Below are 24,839 nucleotides of genomic sequence, written 5' to 3'. Positions count from 1 at the left end.
ATTCTGAAAGCTGTCCTCGAACAGGCTGCTCCTCAAATAGGAACGCTGAATCAACAATGTGCAGCCGAGGTTTCAGCAATGGATCAGGAGGCGGCACCACGCCCTGGATTTCCCCTTCACCAGTCGTCGGGTGGCACTTTGGATCTCAAAGACAACCTGACCACTCTCAGCAGTTTGTACCAAATCCAACCCTTTGGCCAACAGTGAAGAGAGGTCTGGTGACCCCCACAGCTCTACCATTGAAAACAGCAGGAGAAAAGACTCAGGGCCCAAAAACAGTCCTCTCTTTTGTCCCCTCTCCTTCCATTGCTGTCGTCAATTAAACCGTCTTGCCGCAACCTTCTGAAATAACTAGCTCGAACACTGCTACCCCTCACTCGGAAACTGAGACCGCGCCCCAAATACACCCGGAGAATGGGCGTGGGGAGATGAGCAGGCCGCAAATACAGGCACAGAACCAGACAGCAAAGTCCTATCTCTTGCCCCAGTTCCAAGTGAGCACTGCCCCACTGGGGTCCACCTGCCAAATGGGTGTGGGGTCGTTGAGCGGGCCTTAAATGTAGGCACAGAGCCAGACACTGAATATTCATCTCTTGCTCCAGCTCCCAGCGTGCACTGCTCTACAGGGGCTCATCTGCCAGCCCAGGTCGATGAGACTGCAGATTTTAGACCCCCTATTTCGTAAGATCAACCCAGGGGACCTCTCACCCAGAACAGTCCACGGAGGGGCCAACGGCTAAGTGAACTACCGGCAAACACTCTCAAAGATCCTCCGGTGAAAAAGCCGGACCTGATGTCTATCATGTCTACAGTAACGATTGCTCTTGCTCCGTTCTGTAAATTATATGAATCCATAAACGACACCCTAAAAGATCATACATCAATTGCAGCTTCAATGAACAGCAGGCTGATCTTTCTTGAGGGGTATATAAACGCCCTGCACAACAGAACAGACAAAAAACTGGGAGAAAGTACCGACCCAGTGAGAAAACCTTCTCATTTCTCGTACATCACCAGTGATACTTCCACACTCAACAGTCCACCTGAAAATGCTGAAACTAGCTCCCAGACTCCTTTGGTCTGGACGACCAGCAAAAACGAGATCCACTTGGAGAAAAGAGCAGATCAGGTAAAAATAGCCATACCGATAAAAAAGAAAATCAGACCTGTGGGCAAGAGTACAAACGGTTCCATAAACAAAGAGGTGATTACGATTCAGTCTGATTCGAATAACCAAACCAAAACGGTTTCCTTAGACAGGATCCCCCCAATCTCAAATAAAGATTTCTTTAACCCAGCTGTGCGGAAATCAAACAACTCGAAACCAAGCTCGCAGCCGATGCTCCAAGCAACGGCCACCTCGAACATTGAGGGGGGACCCTGTATATGGCTCCCGACACAAGAGAAAGCAGGGACCGCACCCATTAAGGAAATCAACGTGACAACCGAGGCGAAACTTAAGATCAAGCCCATTGGTGCGGCCACAATCCCCTGCTCTGCCCCTATTGACAAAGAAGCTGCTGTGGACTTCGACGCGGATCTAATGAACTTAAGTGTCTATTCAGTATCCGAAACGCAATAACAGCTTTTCCAATAAACCTTATTGCAGAAACCGATTCCAAATTTCTAACTCTAGAGGATCGCTGCAAGAAATTGACCGTAAACTCCACCTGGGGCCCAGATGAAAGAAGTGTTCCATGCACCCAAAAACGAACTAGGGACCAACCAATACATTGCGTCATCAGTCTCTAAACAAATTAATTCTGAGAAAGTCAATATGCGGTCTCTGTCCCCCGTACGGCCATCTGCAAATATTAGCAGGGGGAAAGTAAACAAAGATCTCTCAAATAGAAAAGTAAAAACTCAACTTCAAGATCCTGCAGACCCCCACTCAGGAAAAGATAATCTGCAGGGCCAAAAACGCAATGAAAAAGCAAGCTACCGCAAATCGCCCTGCATGTCTATGAAGACCCGCACTTTTAAGTTAGAACAACTTCCTGACAATAAGAAATACATCATTCTAAACCGCGGTTATGTATTAAATCTCTTCAAATGTATTCCATCTTTGAGGCGTCTGAAAACTGAGGACATTGCGTTGGTTGAACCGTTCCATGAAGGAAAGCAAGCAACCGCATACCTATACATTCCTTCTACTTCAGCAAAACGCATGATCTCGGACGCCGAAGAACACTTCCTAAAATTGGGGTTTGATCTTCTTAAATTGAACACTGGAGCACTACATTCAACCAAAAACAAGCGCTATGAATTTACTTCCACAAAAGAGTCCAAAGGCCCAGTCTACCAGGAGCATGATATACAAGAGCACTCTTCACGAAAAACAAAGGACCATCTCCAAAAAGACAACTTAAGTGACGAATCCAGGTCATGCCCTGGGAGTGCATAGCCAAAGGGAATACTGGAGCTCTTGCACTTCTAAATCTTTGCAAGACGAGACACCAAGAAAGACAGGGAATAACCAAATTTACAAAGACCCATTGGGTATTGGCCGGTTCCCCAAAGGCCCGTTAGACATCATCGAACGCACGATTCTGCAAGTTCCGAACCAGAGCGGCACACCTTCTCCCCTAAAAACGAAGCAGGCACCGCTTGCTCATCTCTGGTCCTGGATTCCGAAGGCTTTAACAATTAGCAGGAAACAATAGGAATGCGCCCGCCTTCTACTGGACGCTGAAACTGCAAGACCAACGCGGAATGATAAGCTGGCCTTAGGATCCTGGAATACCAGGGGTTTTCTCCATTTGACCAAAGAAGGCGACACAAACCTGGGCCAATTTGATGTCCTTTGCATCCAGGAATCATGGATGATGGTCAAACCCATTATGGATGGATACACCATAGCTTTTGCCCCTGCCCAAAAAGGGGCCCTTGGCCGCCCATCGTCCGGACTTTTAACCTCGATCCGTTCAGGTAGCGGGCTACACCTCCTGAAAATTGTATTGTCATCGACGCACCTGCTTGGAATACTACTCCAATGAGAGCAGCACACAGACTCGAAAAAAAGACCTCGGACATCGTTGCTGGGTGTCATAAACGTTTATTGGAACCCACCAACCATTGATGATAAAACCTTTCTCCTCATGTTCGAAAAAGCCATTGATACAATGCTGGTGGACCAGTCAGCGGCAAATGTAATAATATGCGGTGATTTAAATGCTACCTGCTGCCCACGGGAAACGACAGGCGCCCAGCAAACATTTGCGCGTAACAGGGAAGCTAGAGGCAAAAAGTGGAAAAATGTAATGTCATCTAGAGCCTTCGTGAATGCAGGTGACCTTTTCCCAAGACTAAACCGTCTGCCTTCCTGGTCGAGAGGAGGATCTTCTGCGGATATTGACCACATTTTTGTTACCAAGCCTCTGGCTGAGCAAGCTGTTTCTTTTGAGGTAATCGCCACAAGTGCGAGTGATCATAATCTGCTATCCTTGAAGTGGAAATCTCTTCACACCGAAAAATCTTCCTAGTTGTGCCAAATTGAGTGTAATCAGCAAAGAAACCGTCTGAAACTTTCGGTAAAGTCTTTAGCGATCATCACAACACAATACCTAAGCAAACCTGAACCACGATCAGCTAATGCTGTGGCGACAGTCCCCGATTTGGTCCCATTTACATCACAAGCCACAGGGTCAAAACCAATGTCAGATACTCAAAGCCACACATACTGCAAGACCCTGGTAGAAAAACGACGGGCCCTAAGGAAACTGAAGCGCCATGCTAAAGTAAATCCCTCGCAAGAAACCCTTGATCAGCTGCGCAAAGCACAATCTGATTACAAATCCTGGGTCTCGCACCATCGTCATACGCTCTATCAGCAGGACGCCGAACTGATGTCGCAGAAAATGCGTCTTAAAAACTCCTGTGAATTCTGGTCCCTGCTCAGATCCGCTACAACACCAATGGTAAAAAGTGTGGCAAACAACATTGGAGAAGAGTCCTGGGTGAATTTCTTTAAAGATCTTTTTAAGTCCCCATCAGCTTTGACTGAAACTGAAGCTGACCTCACACAGACATCATGGATCGATCTAAGTAACAAAGACGATATAGTAGAGGTCATTCGTAGGCTTAAATCTTCAAGAGCCCCAGGACCGGATGGAGTCACAAACATCGATCTAAAGGCCCACCCGGAGGAGTGGTCAGAGCTGATTAGCGTGATTTTCAAGCGATGCGCGAACTCAAAATCCATTCCATCATCCTGGACCACCTCTATAGTGGTCCCCATATTCAAGAAAGGCAGCAAAGAGGACCCTTCGAACTATCGCGCCATAGCGCTTCTGGATGTAATTGGAAAAGTGTTTGGGGCCCTCCTCCTAAAGCAATTCCAGCGCTGGACACAAAACGCTGAGTGTTCGGATCCTTTCCAAACTGGATTCACTAAAAACATCGGGACCTCAGCAAATATTCTGTTTCTGAGCGCATTAAAAAATAAAATCACTGAGGGGGCACCTCGCGTTTTTCTGGCCTTCATTGACCTGGCACAAGCGTTTGACCAGGTCAATCAAACAACTCTATGGAGGAAACTTTGCGAGTGGAACTGCCCACAAGAAATTTTACAACCAATCCGGGCGCTGCATGAGAACACCAGGTTAAGAGTCAGGCTAAACCAAGCAGGCCTGCTATCAAAGGAAATTCCATCTAGCGGAGGGGTGAAGCAGGGCTGTCCCTTAGCGCCCGCTCTTTTTATAGCCTACATGGGTGACTTTCAGGCCACCGAATTCTCAATTCGCTCCTTTCCTCCAACTATGGGATCCAGAAAAACTACTCGTCTGCTGTATGCCGACGATATGATCCTGATGGATCTTACCACTATCGGCCTCCAACGCCAACTTAACAACCTGGCAGAATTTATACAGCTCAACGACCTACAAATTAATGTAGCGAAAACCAAGATCTTGGTACTGGAAAAGTCAAAAAGGACCAAAGAACGCTTGAGCTGGTTCCTAAATGGAACAGCACTGGAAAAGGTTCACTGTTTCAAATATCTTGGTGTGATGCTTGACTGTACAAAAAATAACGAAGCAGCACAGGAAGCTCTCCTGAACAAGGTTCTGAACTTAGCTGCACAAGCACGAGCGGTAGACAAAAAATATGGCCGATTCTCACTGGCCCCAATGCTAAGATTCTATCGAGCAAAGGTGGTGCCCTCACTGTCATATGCGGCGGAGGCCATGCTACAAATTCCAGAGAAACTTTGGATTCGGTTGGAGGGGCTCTTTTGGCGCACTGTCTTAGGCCTTCCGAAGGGTACATCTATGCTGCTGATTCGAAGAGAACTACGTCTCCTCTCGCTGGCAGCGACCATCGAAATCCACAGTGTGATGCTCTATAGGAAAACCCGACTCCCAAACCGACCCACCATTCTGGACATAATTAGGGAGGAAATCGAAGGTGGGAAATGTCCAGCTCTGAAAATCTGGGAAACATTGTGTAAAAATAAGCTGAACGAAATCTCGCAATCAGAAGAGGAGCTTTCACAGAATCCTACAAAAATAAAAAGGAAACTGGAAGAGTTAGATTGGATAAAAACTCTTGATGGAGCGGCTCAGTTTAAGTCCACCAACCATCTTCCATCTCAACAGACCAAATTGAACACAATTCCGCACTACCTAGCAAAATTTCCTAACAAGTCAGTAAGAAACATCTTTTTGAGGGCTCGCCTCAACCTTTTAGAGACAAACGAAATCAGGGTGATCAGAGGCCAATCCAGCTCAAATAGATGTCGATTTTGCAAAAATGGAGAAGAGCCCGAAACCCTTTGTCATCTTTTACTGAACTGCCCGGGAACCCAGTCAATCAGCGAAAAATATGTCCGCCCCCACCTGACGGCATCTTACACTCAGGAGGAAGCAATTTGGTGGGAGAGATTAATCAGCGGTGAAAAGATGGCCTGGACAATTGCTACAGCCCAAACCCTGAAACAGATTCTTAATGTTAGTCCTGAACTTGATAAGCAGTGATTTGGACTCCGGACATATTTTTTTCTCTTTCTTTGTTTTCTCCTGATTTCTTTTGATGTAGCTGTTTGACTCATACGTTCTTTACGACTACTTTATTTTCTTTCTTGTAAAAATCATTTATTTGATTAAATCAAGTAAATAGAAAAATAAAAAATAAAAAATCTGTCCTTGTGTCCAAAACCATCTATCCTGACAGTCACACTAAAACAAAATAACAAAGTGACAAGGAAATGTTTATAACCTGGTATTTGTAAAAAGGTGTTCTCAAAATAAAAGTAGAATGGCTTTAAGGTAAATGTTCTCCAGAATGTAGAAGACCTTAATTCCCTACCCCTGGATTCTTCACAGGTATCACACATGTCTCTAGGACTGATAGTTATTGATGCCTTCCTCGGCCCACAATAATCTTGTTATATGGACACAGTTCAGTCTTGTAAGTTCTCTTGCAACAAAGGTTTTTTTGTTTTTAAACACAAACACTGTTTCTTCCTGTTTAACACTCCTTGTAGGTTTGCAATTTGCCTGGTATACTTCCTTGCCGGGACTCTTTATGCACTTAGAATTGCCTTGTGTAATCTCCTGCCTGGACATCTCTTTGCATTCTCTAATGCTTGGTGTACTCTCCTGCCAGGACTTCTCTTTGCACTCTCAAATGCCTTACAGTTTATTTTTACTGTTCAAGTAGCAAAAACCCTTCTTTTATGCTTTGGTATTTCTACTTGATAAACAATTCTTACCTTAACTTTGCTGTTCCGCAATCCCACTTTTGTATCTTCCCAATGCTCTATTTCTCCTTAGCGCAGTCGCCGAAATGCCCAGGGGTCCCTACTCTGCTTTGGCAGACTCACCGGTAGTTTGCAGTGTTTCCAGGCTTCCTCAGCGTACCTTCGCTGCTGGCTCTCCACTCTGTGCGGCTCTGACATCTCTCCAGGCTCTCTTGTGGCTCAGCTGATTGCACGCTGACTTCTCTCTGGCTCCCGGGAAATGAAGCTGCTTCTCTTGGTTGCCGGATACCCAGGGACCATCTTGCGGTGCAAGGCCCACCTCACTCGCACCACACTTCTTTCCTTCTTCTCTGCCGGCAGCCTCTTCACTTCGCCATACCGACTCACACCTCCAGCTTCTGCCACGAACCCTTGCCTCCAGCTTCTGTGCCCCGGTTTGTACCTCCAGCCTCTGTCCGCCTTCCCTGGAGAGATCACGTCTTTTCCTGAGCTCCTTCTCTCAGTGCAGTGACCATTTCTAAAGGTCCTGCGAACAGGTGTTTCGATCCAATGACTAACACGTTCACCACGCTTGCTGTTCAATATCAATTCCTTCCTCTTCCTCGTCCCAGTACTTGATTGGTTATGGGAATTGAAGTCCAATTATATACATTGAGGATTTAGGTGGTTGTGGGAATAAAAGCCCATTGATGGATTCTGATGCATGATTCTTGAAAGGTTTTTCTTAAAGATTTCACATGGAAGAACAGTTATACCTGAAGGAGAACTAACAAGACAATAATCCAGGTAGTCTCCCTCATGGGAAAGTGGAGAATACCACACCTTATCCAATAAAGCCATGGCATCCCCCCGGAGGCTATCTCCTGCCATGTGATCCTCCCTCATAAAGTCTCCCCCAGGGTCAGGATCAGATAATGGCTGCCATTTCCTGGCCACATGGGAGGAAGCTACCGCCAGGGAATCTGTGATGACTCCATCGGATTCATCACAATTCCGACACAAAGGCAAGATGGCCACTGGTGGCCTCTTGGTTTCCTTTGCTTTACCCCCTTGTTTCACAAAGTCCTGAGAAGCCTTGGCTGTGTTCCCTACCCCTGAATGGTTGTTTGGTGGAAGGACCATTTATGACTCTGGGGCTGTGTGAGGGGTCAGTAATGTGAGGCTTATAACTGTATTGCGTTTTCTCAGAATTTGTAATTTTATTATGTACAAAATAATAACAAAATTCCTAACTAAACCTACTCTATCAGGGGATTCCCTACCTATTCTAAGATTTAAGGGAAAACCTCCTAGCAAAACGAACCCTTACCATAAACAATATCAACATTCATATAACATAAATAAAACATAAATAAAAGGTTACCAAACACCCAGTATCTTGGATGACTTCTCGTGGTCCTTGACAGATCTTGCTCCCCCGCCCAAGAATGTCCAAAGTCAATTTTCTCCAAGTAACAAAAAGTTTCAACAAAAGTCTTGAGAAGCTCCAAGGAAACCAAATGTTCGCAAAAATAAAATCCACTGGTCAACGCTTCTTCTTTGGTGGGGGAAAGACCCCCTTCTTTAGAGTGCCACAAATAATAAACAACACCAATGAGTTTCTTGAACTACTACTTTTCAAGAAAGAACAGATGAATTTGGCAAAAGTTTCTTCTCCCACTTTGCCAACAACTACTTCACATCTGAAGTCTGCAGTGGCATTTATACAATAGATTAGGAAGTTTGTGCTTGAGATTCACTCTTCTTTCAACTAACGTCCTTCTACAATATAACTGGGAGAACAGCTCCCTTGGCCACACAGTTAGCTTCACCAATATTGACAACCACAGTTATGTTACTGCCACTACAACTTCTGCTGCTTCTCGATATGCTGCTTCAATGGCATCTTTAAAAGTATAAGAATGCGGGGTATAAGGGGTGAATGTGGGCGCTCTGGCTAAAGGTAAGTAGAGGCGGAGGCTAAACTCAGAATGAGCTTGACATCTGCAGATGATGGCACTGCTAGGCTAACCCCTGCCTTGCATAATACTACAGATAAACGTGGGTGTGCCAAACCAATGCGCTTGTCCAAACATGAATTCTCCAGATAACAAAAACATCAAACAATTGAGAGAGTAACAGTTCTGCTGTTTAATCAAAGTAGCGGCAATAGTGCATTCTTCTTGCCAATGCGTGTTTCGACCGATGCAGTCTTTTTCAAGGCAATGGGATGAGATAAACGTCTGATTTGACAAACCATTAAATCATATAAACTTAATTAACAGAAGCATTAAGTCATGGTGCGTTCATTGTGTTCCAGTCACGTGAACCAAATCATAATTAATGTAGATGATACAATAACATGGATGGAATATTGGGTGTAACAATCCATGCATAAGAGTTAATTAATCGATTAGAACAATCACATGAGCAAAAGAGAGGGTGGGAAAAAAGGGTGGACAAAAAATACATACAAAATGATTAGATTAAAGTGCATTGTGTGAATGTAGCAGCAATAAACCACAAATATACACGATTGATACCTGTACTAGATAATTTTACATTGTAAGCCACAAATTACTCTGCAAAGTACTGAGGGCAAGTCAGCCTGAGATCAACGGAACCCTAAGACAGTTGCTTATAGAAGTGTCATAATCAATGTTGCTCAAGTGCTCACCCCACGGGGGACTGTTTGTTGGTTAACTTGAGGTTTTGTGAATCCCCCCCACGAATCTGATTGGTTGGGTAATTTCATGAAAGATTTTAAAAGAAAGTCAATTTCGCCCGTGATAGATATTTTTGATAGAAAACGCATAATGCAAGCAGATTAGCTAATTCCAAAGAAATTGCCTAGTATGGGGTGCGTTGCAAAGATTGCACATGCGTACATGTTGACTAAATTGATGTGTGACTCACCATATGAAGTGTGTCATGATGCCTGCCCCCGGAAGACCAGACCAGACCCAGCAGCCCCGGAAGCAGGCATCATACCACTTGGAGCATGCCCAAAAGCCCCAGTTAGGGGCTGTTTGGGTACAGTCCTGGCGCCTATGGCGCCAGGCTCATAAAGATAAAGTCAGTCCTGGCGCCATGGGCGCCAGGCTCATTATTGATAACTTACCTTGAGCAGACCATGCTGCATACTCACCTGAGGCAGACCATGCTGCATGAAGACTCAAGCCAAATGAGGCTTAGGAGGGACTATTTTACTGAAGGGACTATTTTATTTTGTTACTTGGGTGGGGCTGTGGAAGAATACTTACCTGGATCTTCTTCCAAGGCTATTTAAACCACGCCCGGACAGCCACACGTGCTTCGCGTTATTCTGCTTGCTGCAGCGTAACGCTCACCGTGTTTTCAGCAGCTCCAGTCTTCAGCCACGCCCGCTTCAGTCCTGGGACTCCTGAAACAAGAAGACAAAAGGATAAAGGTTAGAACAGGAGTTTTAACTTTAATCCTTACCTGAATCCTGATCCATTTCGCCACGGAACTGAAAGACAGAAGTCTTTGAAGCATTGCTTCGCATTTCTATGGCGCCGCGCTGAACTCACCTGCTTGGTGGTACTTCAGCATTCCATCACGCTCTCTCCATCTCGCGGCCGCCCTCCGACACCTAAGGAGACAAAGACAGCAAGGTGAGCAAGGGGACTCTCTAAGGCCATACAAGCTACCCCCAAGGATTTACCTGATTACCACGGGAGGTACTCACCTCATTTCGGGTCGGTGCAGTCAACTCTGCTTCATCGCCGTACCCCGGCCCCTAAGGGGAGAAAGCAAGGACAATACCAGTTACCCCCCCACAAAACTTACCTGATTTACCACGGGGGTCTCACCTCATCTCGGGTCAGCACAGTCAACTCTGCTTCATCGCCGTACCCCGGCCCCTAAGGGGAAAAACACAATAGACTTACCTGAATCTTACCGAGTGCCATTTGGAAATCTTCGAGTGGATTAATCGGCAACCTGCAAGGAATCGGACAGAGTGAAGAGCAGACATTTGAACTCTTATGAACAATTGGACTTTAGAGTCAATACTGGAACTCACCAATTCCTCTATGTCAGTGAAGTAACTGGTCATCAACGCGCCCCTGCGGTCGACGCAGGATGGAGAGCTCATCCTTCCAAACCATCAGGTGAGACTAAGGAGGGGACATCAAGAGTGATCAGTGGGAAGACAACGGGAGTGGGGAAGGTGGGTTGACACTCAATTCCACGGGTGGTTAATTCCTCTTCTCCTTTGCAGAAGAATATTCTTGCGAGCCAGACAAACTAGGCTGAGCGGGCCAGTCCAGTCAGTCATCTCGGCGCTACACGTCACGCTGGTGGAAATAAGTGTTCGCTAATCCGTATCCATAATTCTCGGATGGTACTGCCAAGGTAAACCTTGAAACAAATACAAATGATGCCAGTTACTATATATTTCGACCTGCAATTAATGAAGTATTTAATTTCTGTTTTAATTCCTCCATGGCATGCGAAACTGGTTGTCACTGGATGTGCAAATATGCATACACTGCATGTTCCACATTAGTGGAAACCAACATGTTTGAGCTTAAGCCAGTTGCTCGTGGTCATTACATCAGAATCAGGTCTGAGGAAAGAGGGACAAAGTTTGTTCTTGAGTGTGGGTACCCGACTAAAAATGAGCCTAGGTTTAGTCTCTGTATATTCTTGAAGATCCAGATCTAAGGATAACAGATGCCAATGTTTTTGGAACATCCCATACATTTGGTTACTCTTATGGGAATATTTGTGTTCAGCATAGGGGGCCCTACTTTTTGGCTGCAACATATCCTCCCTCTGAATAGGTTGGATCTTGGCGAGTGCATAAAAGACTTCCCGCTTTTACGGTTGATTTGTACTCGGTCATAACTCGAAGCGAGTACAATTGAAAGATGGCTACAGTTACAGGCAAGGGTATACTGCTTCTTAGGAGTACATAGCTTCTTCTTCCGACACCCAGTTATAAAGGTTGAGGGCTGCGGCAGCTTCCTGACTTTGCTGCTTTTCCTGCTACTACTGTGGGCACTCGTGGGATCCACACCTCTTCACTGCATGGGTGTCTGCGATCCAGCCTCATTCAGGGACAGCTTCCCACTCTCCATTTTCTCTCGGCTGGACTCTGCACAAGGTTCTTAGGAACAACTGCAACTTCAGCTCGGGGCGCACAGCAATGAGGCGCACCTGGAAAGATGCCTGCTGCTTTCTTTTCTCTGCAGTGCTGCCACTGCTCTTCAGGGTTTGCAATTGGAATTTTCCCATCTACTGCAGCGTCCCTGTTGGGGTCACAATTCTTTGTGTTCTGCTGGCTAATTGCTCTGCTTCTACGCATTCCGACCTTTCAGCTCCTGCCCCAGCTTCTTTTTGCTGCTTCACTCTCAGGCAGCCTTTTATGCCCCTCATGTGGGCTGAGTAGATTCAGGTGCAGGCCCTTAGGGTTAATTGCCTGACCTTGTTTAGAGTCATTGGGCTTGTCTGCCCGACCTGGACTCCTGCCTGCCTCTTGAACCCTCTTCTTCTTCACAGTACCTGAGGAATTCTGGGACTTGTAGTTTGCCTGAGAAAAATTACTTTTCTCTACTTCTTCAAAGGGTGTAAACATGTTTTTTATTCCCCAGATTTTATTAAGGGATGAATTATAATGCGTAATCATTTTAGAGACAAAAGGGACAGAAAAGGTTACAAATGCATTGCTTCCATTAGAATACTTTTGATCTTGTGGAGGATATGGGACCCTAGTTTTAGAAATAATTTGTTTTGTGGGTTCAACAGAAAGTGGAGTCACTCTTTCAGGTTTGACCCTTTTACCCTTAATAGAGGATTGAGATGTACCAAAATGGCAATAAGGCAGTTCCTCTTTTAAACTTGGGTTAACATTATTCCTCTCTAAGGAAATAATACCTTGTCTCACCCTGTACAATCTCCCCACTTCCCTGTGCCTGGTCTCCATCCAGGTGATCCTCCAGCAGTAGACCACCCCCCAGGATTGGGATCAGGAATCGTCTGCCCTGTCCTGGCCACCTTGGAGGAGAATCTAGGCAGGGTTTTAGTGAAGGAACTGCAGGATTCTCCACAGGCTGCTTCCTACCAGACTGGCTGGAGCCTTCGCTGGGGCTGCTTGTTGTGGGTACACCCTTGGGGTGGAGCCTGGCTGAATGGAATGAGTAGTCAATATGCATTCTGTGTTGTGGTGTATGGTTTTGGTTGTGTGACACAATGCCTGATGCACCCTGACCGAAACTGGAATGAATGCAGTGTAGTTCATTGAAAGGCTGGGGAGTAGCCCCCAATCCACATCCTGTGTCATGGGTGTCTGGTTTCTGGTGAATGGCCTGAATGCCTGTGAGCCTGATTGGGTGCTGCCTGCATGAATGCGCTTGTATGTGATTGGCTGGCTAAGCCTGGCTCAGCCTGAGTGAATGGGGAGTGTCTTGTATAACGGGGGCCTCACACTCAGCTCCTTGTCAGAGAGTTGAAGTTGAAACTGAAGTCAGAAGCTGAAACAAGAAACTTGAAGCAGAAGCTGAAGTCTTCTTAAGCTTGCATCCTAGAATTCAGCTGGAGGAAGAAGTCTGCAGCTGCATCTCTTGATCTAACTAGAAAGATGCAATAGGTGTGTGCAGTGTGTTTTGGTGTTTTGCTGTGAAACACTGCGCAAATCTTGCTTCATTGCTCTGACTCTGCCAGGAGGCAAAATCTGAGTCTTTCTACCATTTCCCCACCTTAGCCAGGAGGCTGGATGTAAAAACGGTCACACTCGCAGAGTGCGCAGTGTGTTTTGGTGTTTAGTGGTGAAAGGCTGAATGGAGAACCAGTTGAGGCTCACCCAACTACAGGCACCTGATAAAACACACCACGCATTACATGTAAAAACCGGGGAGAGGAACGGAAATCCTGACTGCAGCTGGGGTGAGCAAGTGTTAGGACATGGAGGAGGGACGGTGTCTCTGCAGTTCAAAACTGTGGCGTGAGGACGACCCTGACCCCCCGAGACCACGTTCAGTACAAGAAGAGCTGGTGATGTGTGTTGGAGCAACTGTGGCAGGTAAGATACCCAATGAACACTCATGGGACACCTCTGGGTTACCAACTTCATCCCCGCACAGCTCCCTGCATGATCAACACTTCACAACACCACCCCTCACTGTTAGAACAGAGGTGGAACTACTCTCTGGTGCCATTAGCAAGGCTGTTACAGGACTTGCAACCTTGCCTGACCTGTCAGTTGTTGGCAGTGCAGGGGTGCTTTCAGGAGACGAGACTTTGTTAAACTTCCACGCTCAAGACGTTTACCCATCCACTTCACACAAACTCACCATCTTCTACGCAGTCCAGAAAACCTGAAGCCAATTCCACTAGACAGGATCAAGCCGCAAATGTACCTTCTGACACCGAAACCTGTGAGGTTAATTTAACGGGAAAATCAGAAACCCTGCCTATCTTTGAAGATGTAAAGTCTGTAGAAGTGCCTGATAAGACTCATTCTATTGAAGAAAGGCGAGGGACCCAAAATGTGGTGCATGTGCAGATACACACTCCGCGCCCATACGCGGAAGCCACACCACGCGGCCTCACTTTGTCTGGAGAACTGGTTCACAGAATCCGGCCATCAGAAATGACATGATCATGAAATCACTGAAACCATTGAAATTACCCCCTGCAACATATGCAATGAACATGATCTTAGAGGAAGGAAAAAAGCATCTCAATGTGAAAATCCTTTTAAACCCTGTAGTACTGCCGGCATTTTTCAAAAGACAAACCTGTTGTCAGAAACAAGACTAACTGATCACAAACAACAAATGCAACTCCGGGGGAAATTTTCAAATTCAAAACAAAGGCTAAACCTTTACTAAACCGGAACGGAACAGCTCAGTCTAACACTAAGCTAGTGCAGCACCCTGGAACTGCAACAAATAAATCACTGAAGAGGGCGCCCTTCACTGTAAACCTATCTTTAATAAACAGAGAAAATCCCACTACCGAGACCCCGCAAATAAACTCTCCGAACCAGAGAATATTGGAAGGGGTCAACGAAATCATGAAATCATGAACTTGTAAAGTGATTCTCGAGAGTGCGAAGAACTTAGCCCAGGATTACCATCAAGACCAGTCAAAAGAAGATGGCATCCCTCAAACTCGAATAGTGTCCCAAATGTGCTAAAGCTACAGAGCCTTTCCGCATGTCAAAATTCACAAAATATTGCCAGTTCTCATGGCCCTTCAATATCAGGAAAACAGTTAAATAATTGCGCGCCAAACCGTTCGCCGTCACAAACAAGCCAATCCACAGCAAAATTATACCTGGCAGTTCTATTCTGTACCGACAACTCCTAGTGCCTCAAAGCCCACCAGTGAACTCCAGCTCACAAACCCCTGCATTGCTCTGTGAACCAATAACATATGGAATAAACTACACTGATCCGTACGAAGTCAAAAAAAATCACAGGCCAAATGATAGCTCTCCTGGGGACCCTTTGAATGCTCGACCAAGTCATCTTGACAGCATTGACCTAGAACAGTTGAGTCCCCTAAATCAGGATCCCAGCAGCAACAAGATCAATAAGTTATCTGAATATCCAAGGGACCCTGGCAGTAGAGGTTACTCGTCTGAGGCTCATTAAGAACTAACAGGTTACCCACGATCGTTAGCTCAGACACATTTACCCCTCACCCTCAAGATATCTTCAGAAAAGTGTACTAGGGGACAGGCGACTGTTACCCGAAGTCAATAAGCATACACAAAAGATGGACCAACCCAAAAGCAGAAGGGGCCACTCGTTGGGCTCTCAAAAAGAACTAAGGAGTGAGTCATGGTCCCTAGACTGGACACATCAGCATTTATCATCAAGACTACACCAGAAGAACTCATTAGAGGACTAGCAGCCATCAATTGAAGCTAACTATTATCCACAAACAACGTCCTCACTTGCTGACTCTGCGAACCAAACTAGTCAAGACAGATGCTCAAGCAGCCAACCTGATCCCAAAGGCAAAGAAAATGCAAAAAAAACCTGAGTAACTCACGATAATGTCAACAGTAACAAATGCCTTGGTCCCATTTACCAAACTTTATGAATCATTATATGACACCTTGGAAGATCATACGCCCTGCTGGCTATGCTGCACTCTAAGTTGTTATACTTGAAGGGCTTCATTACTGCCATAGAAACAAGGAAACAGGACATAAGACAAACTCAACCACTAATGGAGGAGGGAGAGATCGTGAGAACCGCACTCACATCAAAATCCAGTAGACCACCAACTGCAAGCCACAACAAGGAAACCCAAGAAATCAACCTAACAAGAGAATTATCACTGGCTTGCAAATTAGGTAGCAAAAATAAACCATCCGACCAAGCGGTCGGGGATTGTCACTGAACAGGTACAATCACGGGGAGGGACCCAGAAGAACGGACCATCATAGCTTCGGGGGGTAGAAAGGGGTAATAAATGAATGCATTGTATTGGAAAGCAAATAACTAACTGTGGGTACCTCGGAAGATACCTCTGACAAAATCATAGAAAACACACCAAAAGCGCCTGCGAAAATGAACAAGGACTTTTCTATTTTTCTCCACCCAAAGAAAACCTTGAAAGCGGATGTAAAAACCCTACCACCGACTTTAGATATGCAATGCAGTTTAGCGGTGGAAGTGCCTGATAGAGAGGCCAAATCTAAACCATTAGCCCCGAAACCAGTTCCCAGAAAAATGGCAAGAGGGTCTACTTCGCAAGAAGTCAAAAAAATTAAATCAGGCATAACTAAAACTGCATAAGATGGGTACTTTTAGTACTCAACACCGACTTACACACAACCCAGGACCTGATGGGTCTATCCCAGTATTCGATAGAACTGTCTGAATGAGGGCTGCCCTTGCCATTTTTGGAACTGCAGGAAGGACAGAAATCGATTCTACACTCGACCAAAGTTGCAGAACAAATGGATATAAAGACAAGTGGCTTGCAATCACCGCCTTTTTGGACATTATTAGAAAAGCGACAAAGAGCAGTCAAGAGTCAAAGTACTGTAAATAGGTGTGAGAAGTTATCCTACAGCTGGATGTGTGCTCAACTAACAATATAATAAAGAAAGTCGAATATGTCTAATAAAAACATTAGTTGTTGAAAGGTATGCATCAGCATGGAAATACAACATGGGCAATTTCTCAAAAAAGCCTTGGATTTAATAATGGCAAAAAACGGAGATGTCTTCACTGTTTGCGCTTCCAACCAGTGTCAAAAGAATAGCCGCTTTGAGAAACAAGGAATGTTTAGAAAAAAGAAGAAACTATAACGTAGCCACTGATGGTTTCATATGTTATTATTAGACAATATATATTACAAGGTGTGTACATATGAACATAAACTTCACAAATTATAGTTCCACAAATAATTGAAAACATAAAGTGCCAACAGAAAACGCCAACACGTGTTTCAACCCTTCCGGCCCGTCCTCAGGGCGTGTAAATCTATAAGTAACTGAATATCAACCAAAAGCGCATTACTGTTGTCCACAAACAGCATTGGTGAATTAAATCCAACAAAAGTAAGAAGATATTGAATATGATAGGACATTTATACAGTTCCAAGGGGAAAGCAGAAGAGGAGGAGGGAGAGGGGAGCGGGGAGGGAAAAGGTTTTGGACAGAAAACAAAAAGTATAAAAACTAAACATCATTAGTGATCAGAAATACATAATTAGATTATAATATAGATGACACTTGATGAGCGAAACCCATTCAAATAACACTACATAATGTAAAAATTACTGAAGATTATCTGACAAATAGTGGCAAGGTACTAGTTAGTCGTGTGTTCCCACACAATGCTTAGATGCATGTTCTCCTAGTTTTAAAGCGTCCAAATCATGGGAAATCTGAAAGCAGACATGACCTATTTTTAATCCTATTTTAAGAATTATTATGAAAGTGGAAGTCATATCAAACGAAGATAAAATCTAAGTAAATAAACCACTGCTTACCTACCCATTTGCATTTAGGTAATAAACGAGTGAGCAGATTTGGGAAAGTTCCGTAGCAGTCGTTTCCAAAGTAATTGGTTGTTAGCAAATGATGCGAAGTTTCCAAATGTTAACTGGAAAGGAAAAGGAATTATTTAATAGTTTTGCATGTTGGATGAGAACTATCTAAGTTGTATACTAACATTTGGGAATGTAAGTTACAATTGTTTGTATATTAAAGCTTGCGATCCCAGTGAAGTTAGAGTAGATTCTAACGTGGCTTTTACTTAGCAAAAACTCACCAAATTGCAGCGTAAATGCGTTTGGAAAAAGAAAAGTGCTGATTAGCCGGTCGCGTTGTAATGGAATGGGGGAGTTGGCATGAGCGAGCCTATAACATCACTGGAGAGTGAAGTAGTCTCTGATCATGTGATAGGTCATGTGCTCTGGTGTTGCCTGGCAACACTGTGTAACGATTATACCAAGTGTGCAGCAATCCGTTGTATAAGTGTATAAACCTGTTTGGTCAAAAACCAATTTGAAAGCGCATGTTGGAATAAGTACAAAGCCTAAGAACCGAAAATTGTGTGCTAATATTTAGCGCGTAACAAGTATGCTGACTGTGTGGGCTTTGGCCCCTTGAACTAATCGGAAAGGTGCAAGATAACAATCTAACAGGAGCCGAGGTTGCTTGGTGTTACGTTCGTAATGCATGTGCGCATGCGCTAGCCTCGTTGTGGCCGCGCATGCGCGTAAAGAATAAAGACGTCCGCGAGGCAGTTGCCACCGGAACCCTGGAACAATCAGACGTGCGTGTGCGAGTCTTATTGTGTGTGTATGCTTTGATGCTAGTACAGGGTGGCCCGAGGCAGGGGGAACCCCCATCACACTGGCAACGAGGCGGGATACGGGAGAGAAATGCCCGGCACGTACAAATGTGTCGTTATGGGCATTTCATCTCACGTGTGCCACGATCCTCACAGGAGTGACAGCGGCCATTTTGTTTATGGTGTTTAAGGCGTTTGCGGCCCGCGAGGGTGCTCGTGCGCTGTCTAAACACTGAGGTAGACAATCCCTAAATTCTTGGACATTCCGCAGTCTTCCTAGGAAGGGAGACTGCCCCTTTTGTCAAGTCAGGTACATCGGACACGGATATAGCCAGGTTTGCGGCCTCTAACACGGTCTGAGGTGCCTGTGCGACCTGTGAACATGACGGCAGCGACGGAGAGGCCTCTGGAACAGTGAGGGTGGTGAGAAGACAGCATGGCTCATTACAACCAATGCAATAATTTGACACCTCGGGTCCCCCTCGAAACTAGGCCCGAGATGGCTCCTCTGGATAAAAAAACTTGACATGTTTTTCGCCACCACCGGAGAAACAGATGATGCCAAAGTGGCGACGCTGTTGTACTCGGCGGGCACAGAGGTACTGCGCATTTATGAGTCTCTCACCTTACCTGTGGTAAACTACGATGCGGTCAAAACCGCACTAAGGGATCATTTTACCTCCTTATCCAACGTGGACTTTGACAGGTTTGTCATGTGTGGAGAAAAGCAGCACGAAGAGGAGACATTAGATCAATTCTGTGCACGTTTGAGACAGCTAGCCACCACGTGCAGATGGACGGATGCTGAGTTAATGAACCGCCACCAACTGATCCAAGGGTGCAGCTCAGGGAAACTGCGGAGGCAGGTCTTGAGAGAGCCAGGTATGTCGCTGGCGCAGATTTTGGACAGCAGAAGGGTATACAAGCTTGCTGAGAGTAGAGGGGCTAAAATGGATGCTGCTGCATGCCCAGGCAAGCTCGAGGAAGCTTTTGCGGTTGGGAGACAGTCCCAGACAAAGTCGAGGTGGAGCCAGAAGAGGCAGGAACAAACATCTCCACAAGGCAATGCGGTCATTTGTCAGTATTGTGGGTACAATTTGCTGCATTCGGAAGAGTGTCCAGGCAAATCGAGGACTTGTGGAAGATGCAACACACCAGGGCACTATGCCAGAATGTGCAGAGCTGCTGCCCCAGTTGCCACACAGCGGGGACCCGCGAGGTTAGGCGGTGGATATAGGAAACAACGCAGTGTCGCTACAGTGGAACAGGATGTCCAAAGACTCAACATCGTAGAGGAGGAGGAAGAGGATGAAGAGGTCTTTTTCATCTCAAATTTGGCTACCGGGGCGAGAAAACGCAGACAACCGATATGTGTTGTTAACATTCAAGGGGTCCCTACGCAGGTACTAATATACACTGGTGCCTCAGTATGTCTGTTGGCTACCGAACATTACGAAGCCCTCCCAGGTCCCCCTCCATTGGACCATTCGAGGGCGAAGATCTTCACGTTCGGGGGTGACACTCCCCTACCAATCAAAGGGGTGTTTGTAGCTCCTGTAGCCTGTGAAGGAAAGATGATTAAGGCGAGGTTTTTCGTCACGGATGTAAGCCCGCGGTCCCTGTTGAGTTGTGCAGCCTCGGAAGCATTAGATTTTGTCCTCTTTGTGTGTGCAGTTTACCAAGGGGACATAGACTCACTTTTGGAGAGATTTGAGAGCATGTTTCACGGGATTGGTCGACTAAAAGCAGAACCAGTGCGACTGCACATAGATGAAACGATCCGCCCAACGGCATTGAAACACAGACGAATTCCGTTCCATCTTCGGTCCCAGGTTGAAGAGGAACTCAAAGCACTGATCAGTATGGATATCATTGAAAGGGTGAAAGGGCCGACTCCATGGGTCTCGCCAATCGTGGTGGCACCTAAGCCCAAACAACCGGGCAAGGTTTGCATCTGCGTGGACATGCGGTTTCCCAATGCTGCTATCAAAAGAGACCCCCACTATAGATGATATCATCAATGAACTGCAGGGTGCCAAGATATTCTCGAAACTAGATTTAAGAGCGGGATATCACCAGCTGGAGTTGCATACGGACTCAAGGTACATTACTACTTTTACAACGCACGAGGGTCTGTACCAGTTTAAGCACTCAGCTTTGGGATACCCTCAGCGGCGGAGCTGTTTCAGAGTGCCATTAGGGGTGCTTTGGCAGGTCTAAGGGGAGTAATAAATATGAGTGACGATATTTTGGTCTTTGCCACTACCCATGCCGAACACTTGAAGCGTCTAGAAGCAACCCTACAGAGACTGAAAGATCTTGGACTCACCGTACACCGGGAGAAATGTGAATTCTTCAGGGATCGCATTGTTTTTTTTGGCTTTGTGTTTCATGGCAACGGTGTATCCCCGGATCCGGAAAAGGTCAGAGACATTCGCGAGGCTGCACCCCCCCAATCGCCGACGGAAGTCTGCAGTTTTCTGGGGATGGTGAATTACTGCGGCCGCTTCATCAAGGGGTTGGCGTCAATCTCTGAACCCCTCCGGGCCCTAACGAAAAATGACGCTGCTTGGGTCTGGGGTACCAAAGAATAAGATGCATATATTGAGATCAAGAAGGCATTGTCAGATCAGGACACAGTGGCGTATATTGATCCCGCAGCCGAGTCTGAGGTGGTCGTAGACGCAAGTCCGGTGGGTTTAGGAGCTGTGCTGATGCAGAAGGACTTGAGAGGCGAAATGCTACCGATCGCATATGCGAGTAAAGCTCTCACGGAGACTGAATGTCGCTACTCTCAGATAGAGAGAGAGGCCCTGGCCATTTTATGGGGCTGCAGACATTTCAGGTTGTACATTCTTGGGAAACCGGTAACTGTCATCACGGATCACAAACCGCTTCTTCCAATCCTAGCGGGTGTATCCTCGAAACATCCTCCCAGGATAGAACGGTGGATGTTCGCCCTCATTGAATACAGGGTCAAATTGGTGTACCGGCCAGGGACGAACAATCTGGCGGACTACTTGTCCCGCCATCCCAATATGGAGAGGGAAGGTGATCAGGGAGATGTGGCAGAGTGCAAAGAGTTCATACACAATGTCATGGCAGTTGCCATGCCGGTGGCGCTGGACAGAAATCAGATGGCACAAGAGTCGGCAGACGAGGAGTTTAAAATCATCAGAGCTGCAATTCAGAGTGGCGATTGGAGAAGCATTCTTCAGAATAACACAAGGAGGGAGGACAGAGCCCAGAGGGATCTTCAAGCACTATGGAAAATCCATGATGAACTCTGCACTTCAGAGGATGGGTTGCTACTTAAAGAACGGCAGATAGTGGTACCACGGTCGCTAAGAGCCTGAGTCATGGAAATGGCTCACACCGGACACCAGGGAGTGGCGAAGACGAAGGCGAGGCTGCGCACAAAGGTTTGGTTCCCAGATCTGGAAGCCCTAGTTGGGCTGCATGTAAAAGGGTGTTTGTCGTGCCAGGCGGCCAGCCCCGTAGAAAGAGCACCCCTGATAAATTCTATGGGACGGAGCGAGAAGCCGTGGGCAACAGTCCACACTGACTTTGGGTCAACTGGGAAGGGCATGTACTTTTTAGTGGCAGTGGATCAATGGTCAAGGTATCCGGAGGTGGAACTAGTTGACTCACATGCCACAGATCATACGATCCTTGCATTGGAAAAGATGTTTGCCACGCATGGCCTCCCTGAAATCCTTTGCTCGGACAATGGGCCACCATTCACTGGGAACCAATTTGCACAATACCTGAGAGAAAGGGGCATACAACATCGGAAGGTGTCGCCGCTGTGGCCCAGAGAGAATGAAGAGGCCGAAAGGCTCATGAGGACACTTAATAAGATATTCCGCATAGCGGGCAATAGTGGGGTGGAACTAAAAAGAACCCTATTTGAGTTTCTTCAAGAATATAGGTCGACACTGCATCAATCCACAGGTGTGGCTCCAGCCGAGGCTCTGTTTGGGAGATGTCTGAGGGGACTCCTCCCGGAGGTGGAAGGTCGTGAGCCGGGGATCATAGACAATGACCGGGTGAGAAGGGAACGAGAAGCCCACAATGCCAAGGAGAACGAAAGGAGAGGACTACGAGAAAAGGACATAGCGGCTGGAGACTCGGTACTGGTACGCAACCGCAGGCCAGAGGGAAAACTGTCACTGCCATATGAACCCCAACCGTGGGTCGTCAACCATGTCAAAGGATCTATGATTACTGCAGCGAATGCACGTGGAACCATCACCCGCAATCAGTCCTTTTTCAAAAAATTTGACAGCCGGCCACCAGAAGCTGATCCGACGAGGCCTACGCAGCAGGAAAAGATACGGAGGTGCCGGAAGATGACCCATCCGTGGGTCCACCACCGACAGTCGGGACCCCACCGCTCAGCTCGCAGGCGGAACGACGGTACCCAGCGCGACAAGGCTGCGTCATACCTGTTCGGCTCAAAGATTACATTCTAGACTCAGGAGACTGAACAGGTGACTGTCCTTGGTCAATGAGACACTATTCAGAAAGTTAATGTTGGTAACGTTCATGGTTGAAATGTAAATGTGTTGCTGTTGTAATTTGTTGTTTCTTTTGTTTAAAGAAATAAAGGGATGTTACCTCCGTAATGCATGTGCGCATGCGGGTTACCAGACATTTGGTCGAAAAAAATTGGTCGACCAGACAAATGGTCGAACCAATTTGGTCGAAAACCAAATGGTCGAATTTTTTATTTTTTTATTTTCACCCCTTTTTTTTTTTTGGGGGGTCCTCCCCCACCCCCTTTTTTTTCTAAAAACCCATTTTTGTAAAAAACGAAAATCCGAAAAATAAATATATAATGAAAAAAAAAAATTCGACCATTTGGTTTTCGACCAAATTGCGTCGACCAAATGTCATTCGACCAGTTTTAGGTCGACCAAATGTCTGGACACCGCGCATGCGCTAGCCTCGTTGTGAATAAAGACGGTCCGTGAGGCAGTTGCCGCCGGGACCCTGGAACGATCAGACGTGCATGTGCGAGTCTCATTGTGTGCGTATACTTTGATGCTAGTACAGGGCGGCCCGAGGCACAGGGAACCCCCATCACACTTGGCAAAGTGCAGTGGAAGGCAATGTTCGGGAGGTTTCAATTTAATCAACCTCCTGGATAAAGTAAAAAAGCGCAATTTTTTGCTTGAAAACAGCAAGTAGCAGGGGAAGTTTGGGTGTATTTAATCAGTATAATGAGAATGCCAATGTAAACGTACTATTGCGTAGGCCAGGCAACACCAGGCCACATGACCTATCACATGATCAGAGTATTCAACTTAGATGGTTCTCATCCAACATGCAAAACCTTTAAATAATGACTTCTCCTTTCCAGTTAACATTTGGAAACTTTGCATCATTTGCTAACAACCAACTAACAACCAACAACCAATTACTTTGGAAACGACTGCTACAGAACTTTCCCAAATATGCTCACTCGTTTATTACCTAAGTGCAAATGGGGAGGGTAAGCAGTGGGTTTATTTACTTAGATTTTATTTTCGTTTGATATGACTTCCACTTTCCTAATAATTCTTAAAATAGGATTAAAAATAGGTCATGTCTGCTTTCAGATTTCACATAATTTGGACGCTTTAAAAACAGGAGAACATGCATCTAAGCATTGTGTGGGAACACACGACTAACTAGTACCTTGCCCACTATTTGTCAGGTGATCTTCAGTAATTTTTACATTATGTAGTGTTATAGGGATGGGGTTACGCTCATCAAGTGTCATCTATATTAAAATCTAATTATGTATATCTGATCACTAATGATGTTTATTTTTTATATTTTTTGTTTTCTGTCCAAAACCTTTTCCCTCCCACCTCCCCTCTCCCTGCTTTCCCCTTGGAACTGTATAAATGTCATATCATATACAATATCTTTTTACTTTTGTTGGATTTAATTCACTAATGCTATTTTTGGACAACAGTAATGCGCTTTTGGTTGATATTCAGTTACTTATAGATTTACACACCCTGAGGATGGCCCGGAAGGGTTGAAGCAGGTGTTGGCGTTTTCTGTTGGAACTTTATGTTTTCAATTATTTGTGGAACTATAATTTGTGAAGTTTATGTTCATATGTACACACCTAATGATATATGTTGTCTAATAATAACATATGAAACCATAAGCGGCTACATTATAGTTTCTTCTTTTTTCTAAACATTCCTTGTTTCTCAAAGCGGCTAATCTTTTGACACTGGTCGGAAGCGCAGACAGTGAAGACACCTCAGTTTTTTGCCATTAAGAGTCAAAGTACTAAAGACACTCAGAACACTTTGTGTGAGAATACCCGTCTGGGAAACATGGCACGAAGAGGTCTCAAAGTCTCATGAACA

Source organism: Ambystoma mexicanum, chromosome 10, assembly GCF_040938575.1.
Source record: "Ambystoma mexicanum isolate Mex_15411 chromosome 10, UKY_AmexF1_1, whole genome shotgun sequence".
Lineage (NCBI taxonomy): Eukaryota > Metazoa > Chordata > Amphibia > Caudata > Ambystomatidae > Ambystoma > Ambystoma mexicanum.
This window is presented reverse-complemented; position numbering follows the sequence as displayed.